The 7742-nt window shown below is 45.0% G+C and overlaps 1 pseudogene; it reads right to left on the bottom strand.

The window, feature by feature from the left end:
- Positions 1 to 1340: 1340 nt before the first annotated feature.
- LOC141146479 (U2 spliceosomal RNA) lies at positions 1341 to 1459 on the bottom strand (annotated as a pseudogene).
- Between the last annotated feature and the right edge of the window lie 6283 nt (positions 1460 to 7742).

Below are 7742 nucleotides of genomic sequence, written 5' to 3'. Positions count from 1 at the left end.
TTTTGGCACCAGACTTGGAAGAAACAAAGACTGGAGGACAACATGCTACTCACAGTGGGTGCTCAAGAATCTACAACCTCGTCTTATAATGGAATGTAGATCAGTGGTCTCCAAACTGCAGCGTGTGGGCCAAATGCAACCCTTTGCTAGCTTTTATCCGGCCCTTGAGCCTAGGTTCACACATATGCGATGCGGGGACCAGTGCGATTACAGCGCCGGTTCCCACAACGCATGTGCCCTGCAGGCAGTTCACACTGCCCTCTGTGAACTGCTGCGGGTGTCAATACTATGTTAATGACACCCCCCCAGATTGGTTCACAGATCGCAGTGCGAACTCACACAGGAATCAGATGAGAACACCCATGCAATCCGATTCCAGTGCAGGAAAACACCTATTTTGTGCAAATCCAATGCGAGTTTAGTCATACAACTGTATGGCTGAACTCGCATTGCACAGACATCGCATGCGATCGGCCCCGCAGTGCGGGTGCGAATCACATGCGATGTCTGTGTCTGCACAAATGTGAACCTAGGCTGAGGCACTATTCTTCCCACTGACACCAACGATGGGTGTCCAATGCTAGCCTTTATCCAGCCCTTTGTCTTTCCACTGACACCAAGAGTGATTCCTGCCCCTGACACCAACGACGGGGCACTATTCCTCCGATGCTAGCCTTTATCCAGCCCTTTCGTCTTTCCACTGATACCAAGAGTGGGTCATAATTCCTGCCACTGACACCAGTGATGGGGCACTATGCCTCCAATGCTAGCCTTTATGCAGCCCTTCGTCTTTCCACTGACACCAACGATGGGTGTCCAATGCTAGCCTTTATCCAGCCCTTCGTCCTTCCACTGACACCAAGAGTGGGTCATAATTCCTGCCACAATGATGGGCCACTATTCCTCCAATGCTAGCCTTTATGCAGCCCTTCGTCTTTTCACTGACACCAAGAGTGGGTCATAAATTCTGCCACTGACACCAACGGGGCACTATTCCTCCAATGTTAGCCTTTATCCAGCCCTTGGTGTCTTTCCACAGACACCAACAATGGGGCACTATTCCTCAGTCATGATATGTATGATGGGGCACTACAGCTTTTACTGACCAAAGGCGCAATGTCATTTCTATACTCGCACTGAACTCAAAGCCTGAGGCATTGTTTACTTCAAATCCTGTATATTTTCTACCCCCACTGGCCGCCATCTGGCCCCCCAAAGTCTGAAGGACAGTACACTGGCCCTTTGTTTAGAAAGTTGGGAGACCCGTGGTATAGATCCTTGTCAGTACAGAGAACCGGCCGGTGTTTCCTCACAATATCTATGATTTGTTCATATTCAGCAGAGAATGTTGTTAGAAAAGTGGGCTTTACATCCTGAGGTGGATTGTGTTTCCAATGTTTATCTGCACAGAGAAGAGCAGACACCACACTTGATCTTAGCCAAAAGGCAGAGAAGAGATTCCTCACCACACACCGGAATGATACCCAGAAGCGTCTCCTGGCTCGGTGTGTTTTGGTGACAAGGCGGTGACGATGCGGGAGATTCGCTGTGGTCGTCGTCCGGGAATTCTCCACACGGCCTCCCCTCTTCATAACAACAAAAGAGTAGAAATCACATCTGTGACTGACTTTCCGCTGCCCACACGTCTCTCAGAGAAGGAAGGGGCGGCCTGACAACAGCTCACACCAACTATCTCACAGCAACATCTCACTGCGGTTCCTGTGGTAGCTAATAAAGGGGGAGGGGAAGGCTGCAACAAGGGCGAACGTTTCTCTTCCTGAGGAGAGAGAATTCCCCACCAACACACCGTGTGGGCGACTCTCCTTTCCCACCACACAAGAAGTCCCTTCTCCCTGGAGGGAGCGGGGCGGGCACGGCTCCCTTTATGACGTCACGTCATCAGCAGCATATTATTTTGGTTGGAGGTCGCGGTGTCCGGGCACTGATTGGTCGGACACAGGTTGAGATTTCCGGGCACTGATTGGACGGACGGAGGTTGTGGTGTCCAGGCACTGATTGGACGGACGGAGGTGGCAGTGTCCGGGCAATGATTGGACGGAGGTTCCATCCTATTCCCGCGGCGCTCAGCTCCCCTGCTGCGTGCTCGCCCCATCCCCCCTCTCACACATACACACAGAGGAGGCAGGGGGCGCGCATTCTCCGTCCGCTACAGGTCCCCTGGCCAAACAATGCACGAGCGTGGATGTCATTGTGATGGGGGCGGCGTGTCAGTTCCCGTTGTTGACCCCTTTAGTGGCAGAGGGCGTGCTGTCCCCCGCCCCTCCTCCCCTCAGGACTGGTAACCACTTCGTGTCCGCAATCGGGGCTCAGGAAAGGGAAATACATCAGCAGATGAGCTTTTAGGAAAAACTTTTATCTCCTGGCCGTGCTGGTCTATCCCCTGCTAATTCAAATGACAAATTATCCTTTTTAAATGAAAAGTCCTCGAGTAATATAATAGGGCAGACAGAAAAGGGAAGGGTTAATCAGGGAGCTGATAGCTGTGATCCCATATCGTCCTCACCGTACAATCACCAATAACCAGACCACCAATCCCAGCACACAAACCGTTAAGGATTATCCCAAATGTGTCCTGAAGGGGTTAACCTATGCTATTATTAACCGTGTGATCCCCCATCACATGCTGAGATTTTATATTATACAGGATTTATTTATAATCACAATATTTCTCACTGTGATTGCAAAGAAAGGGTTCATCGTTTGCATTATTAACCTTGTACTCCCCGATCACACACCGAGTAGGCTTATATAGGATCACCACCTACTCTTAACGGCATGGAAGGGTTAACCCATGACATTATAAGCCGCCTAGTCACACACGGAGTAGATTTTTATGATCGCAATATTCCATACTTCGATTGCATTGAAAAAGTTAACTCATAATATAATTAACTGTGTAATCCCTGGTCACAGGCTCTTCGGGTTTATTATTATTATTATACAGGATTTATATAGCGCTGACAGTTTGCACAGGGATTTACAACACGAGGGCAGACAGCACAGTTACAATACAAATCAATACAGGAGGAATCAGAGGGCCCTGCTCGTTAGAGCTTACAATCTGTGAGATATTTATAATCACAATATTTCTCACTATGATTGCATAGAAAGAGTTAACGGTTTGCATTATTAACTGTACTCCCCAATCACACACTGAGTATGCCTGTAGGATCACCACCTACTCTAACGGCATGGAAGGGTTAATCCATGGCATTATAAACCATCTAATCACCAATCGCACACTGAGTAGATTTTATGTTTGTAATATTCCATACTCTGATTGCATTGAAAGAGTAATGCTGGCCATACACGGTTCGAATTTCGAAATAATTTTCTTCTAAAGTCGTATCTAAGAATTTTCGTACGAATTTCGCACTATTAGTGGGCTGCAGCAACGGCCGATTTTCGTGCGGCAATCAAATTTGAGGAATCAGACATGTTGGAAATTTTTAGAAAAATAAACGATTTTCTAATCAATGATGGGAGAATCGTGCGAGAAATGTAGCAACATGAGGTGAAATTGAAGGCTTGGTCGGCCGAATTTTGAAAATCAATGGTGGCATCATCGGATCACAAAAAAAACAAACTTTCTGATTTTGAAAAGAAAATTTGTTGGAAATTCGACCATGTATGGCCTGCTTTAGCCCATAATATAATTAACCATGTGATCCCTGGTCACACGCTGCACAGGTTTATAATCTCAATATTCCCCACTGATTGTATGAGTTAACTTGTTGCATTATTAACCATGTACTCCCCAGTTACACGCTGTGCGGGTTTATTATTATTATACAGGATTTATATAGCGCCAACAGTTTGTGCAGCGCTTTACAACATGAGGGCAGACAGTACAGTTAAAATACAGGAGGAATCAGAGGACCCTGCTCATTAGAGCTTACAATCTAAGAGATATTTATAATCACAGTATTGCCCACTGATTGTATGGAAAGAGTTAACTTGTTGCATTAATAACCATATAATACCCAGTCACTTGCTGAGCAGGTTTATAATCTCAATATTGCCCAAAATTGTATGGAAAGAGTTAACTTGGTGCATTATTAATCATGAAATCTCCGGTCACATGCTGAGTGGGTTTAAAACCTAAAAAATCCCCAATAAGATCACCAATTACTAGAATAGCAGTGCAAGGGTTAACCCATGGTATAATTAACTGTGTAATCCCTGATCACATGCTGAGAAGATTTTATATTAAAATACAGGATTTATTTATTATCACAATATTTCCCTCTGAGGTTGCATGGCAAGAGGTAACTGTTTGCATTATTAACCGTGTACTCCCCGATCACACACTGAGTGGGTTTATAATCATTGTCTTCCCTAGATAGAATCAGCGCCTACTATAACAGCAGTTAGCCCCTGCCATTAATAACCATGCAAATCCCTGATCAAACCCTGAGCGAGTTTATAATCACAATACTCCTCACTCTGATAGCATGGAAAGAGTTAACCCGTGCTGTAATTAACCATGTAATCCCTGGTCACATGCTGAGTTTATGATCAGAATATTCAATATATTGCACTATTAACCGTGTACTCCCTGATCACACTGAGTAGGTTTACAATTACTATATTCCCCAGATAGGATCAGTGCATACTATAACTGCATAGAAGGAGTTAGCACATGGCATTATTAACCGTGTAATCTCCGATCACACGCAAGTAGCTCTGATAGCATGCATTGAGTTAACACATGCTGTAATTAACCATGTAATCTCCGGTCACATGCTGAGTGAGTTTATAATTACAATATTTTCCACTGATTGCATGCAAAACAGTAACTTGTTGCATTATTAACCATGTAATCCCTGATCACATGCTGAGTGGGTTTAAAGCCTAAAAAATCCCCAATATGATCACCAATTTTTAGAGTAGCATCGAAAGAGTTAACTCATGCTAGGATTAATGGTTTAATCCTGCATTACATGCTGAAAAAGATTTTCTAATTTTATTACAATTCAGGATTTATTTATGATCACAATATTTCCTGCTGTGATTACATGGAGATAATTAACTGATTGCATTGTTTACCATGTAGTCCCCGATCACACACACTGAGTGGGCTTCTAATCACAATATCCCTCAGAAAGGATCCCCGCCTACTACAACTGCATGGAAGGAGTTAACTCGTATCATCATTATTATTATTATACAGGATTTATACAGCACCAACAGTTTATGCAGCGTTTCACAATGTGTGTGTGTGTGTGTGTGTGTGTGTGTGTGGGGGGGGGGGTGGGGGGGGCAGTGTAATTACAATACAGTTCACTACAGAAGGAATAACCATGTAACCCCTGACTACATGCTGAGTAGGTTCAAAATCCCCCAAATACAATCACTAAATACTATAACAGCATTGAAAGGGTTAGAGCTTCCTGATGATGGCCCATTGATTGGCTGAAACGCGTCGAGGCCGGATCGCGTCATCGCGACCCACCATTTTCAAACGGAATTTGAGTTAGAACCACGGACAGCGGTCTACCATTTTCCCTAATAAATCACCTGCTATTCACACCAGGTGCTACAGGCACCCTTACATGTGAGTTTGACTATTTTTGTGTTTTATGGTTTTAAAATAAATTTTTTAAACAGTATTGTGCAATGAAGCCCTTTTTTTTCATATCTATCTGTATGAGGCACATCCATCCCAGGAACCGTCAGCAAAAGAATCTTCAGGGGTCTCCCCACACGCTTATTTGACCAAACTAGAGATAGTTGGTCCATACCGAGGGGTCCATACCAAGGGGTGAGTGCACATCCATGTGGGGACACCTTGTTTGAGAACTGAGGCGCACAGAATTTATTTGTGAGCATCCAGATTGGGACTGTTACTAATGTAAATGTAGTATTAATCATTATTGCTACGCCACCTGTATATTGATTAATTTATTTAGCATATAGCTTGGTGTAAAAATAATATTGTTTACACCATATTATTTTTACACATATTGTTTATTTGCATACCAAATTTTTTCACTGCAGCTGCATATTTAAGTCTAATTGCATCTTTATTATTTTTTATATTTGGTGCTTTGGCTTATTTCTTTTTATTGAAAGGGTTAGCCCTAACTAAAGCCGTATAATCCTGGATCATATGCTGAGTGAGTTACCATAAGACCCCTTTCACACTGGGGCACTTTGCAGGGCTACAGCGCAAAAATAGCGCCTGCAAAGCGTCCTGAAAGAGCAGGTCCTGCCTCTCCAATGTGAAAGCCCCGAGGGCTTTCACACTGGGGCGCTGCTCTGGCAGGACGCTAAAAAAAGTCCTGCTAGCAGCATCTTTGGAGTGGTGAAGGAGTGGTGTGTATACCGCTCCTGCCCATTGAAATCAATGGGCAGCGCGGCTATACCGCCAGCAAAGAGCTGCTGCAGCAGTGCTTTGCGAATGGTTTTAACCCTTTCTCGGCTGGTTTTAACTCTTTCTCGGCCGCTAGCGGGGGGTAAAAGCACCCCGCTAGCAACCGAATAGTGCCGCAAAATTGACGGAAAAGCACCACTAAAAATAGCGGTGCTTTACTGCAGACGCACCCAACACCCTAGTGTAAAAGGGGCCTAAAGCTGCTTCCACACTGGAGCGGGCGGGCGTTGAAGGTAAAACACTGCTAGTTTTAGCGGCGCTTTACTGTCATTTTAGCTGCGCTATTCGGCCGCTAGCAGGGCGCTTTTAACCCCCGTTATCAACCGAAAAAGGGGTTAAATGCGCCCGTGTATCGCCACTGCCAAAACACTTTGCAGGCGCTTCACAGCGGTGCCCATTCATTTCAATGGGCAGGAGCGGTGTATATGCAAAGATGCTGCTTGCAGGACTTTTTTTAATGTTCTGCCAGCGCAGCGCCCCGGTGTGAAAGCACTCGGGCTCACACACTGGGACTGCAGGGGAGGTGTTTTCGGGCACTTTACAGGCGCTATTTTTAGCCCAAAATCACCTAAAAAACGCCTCCAGTGTGAAAGGGGTCTAATATTCCCCAAACAGGATCCTCACTTACAATAACTGTCAGGAAAGAGTTAACCCGTGCTGCACTAGACCATATATCCTTCGATCACATAATAAGTAGGTGTGTAATATTCCCCACTCTGCACAGAAAGAGTTAATTTATCGCCGTATTAGCCATGTAATCCCCAATCACATGCTGAGCGGGTTTATAATCCTATCATTCCCCAGTGAGATCCCCACTTGCCATAACTGCACGGACAGGGTTAATCTGCTCTGTAATTAATCATCACATTCCCCAAACAGGATTCCCACGTTCTATCACTGCATGGAAAGAGTTAACCCGTGCTGTACCAGAGCACACACCCTCTGATCACATTGTGTAATATTACCCACTCTGCACGGAAAGAGTTATTGCATCACTTTATTAGTCAGGTAATCCCCAATCACATGCTGAGCCTGTTTACAATCTCATGGGTCCCAGAAAGGAAAGGGTTAACCCATGGCGTAGCTAACCGTGTCATCTCACCGATAATGATGGGAGTATAATGACAACATCCCCCCTCCCCCCTCCGCTCATCACCATTACAGGGATAACCCTGGATATTATTAACCACGTCTTCCCCATCACATGTGGAGTAGGTTTATATTAATCCCAATATTACCCCCTCCCCCCACAACAATTCCTGCATGGAAAGGGTTAACAGACAAGTACAGGCTTATCAAGTGCACATTTTATTTATAACCATCACCCGCACTGACCCACATTACC

The sequence above is a fragment of the Aquarana catesbeiana genome, linkage group LG05 (assembly GCF_042186555.1).
Source record: "Aquarana catesbeiana isolate 2022-GZ linkage group LG05, ASM4218655v1, whole genome shotgun sequence".
Classification (NCBI taxonomy): Eukaryota; Metazoa; Chordata; class Amphibia; order Anura; family Ranidae; genus Aquarana; species Aquarana catesbeiana.
The sequence above is the reverse complement of the archived record's forward strand: the minus strand, read 5'-3'. Positions and strand labels throughout refer to the sequence as shown.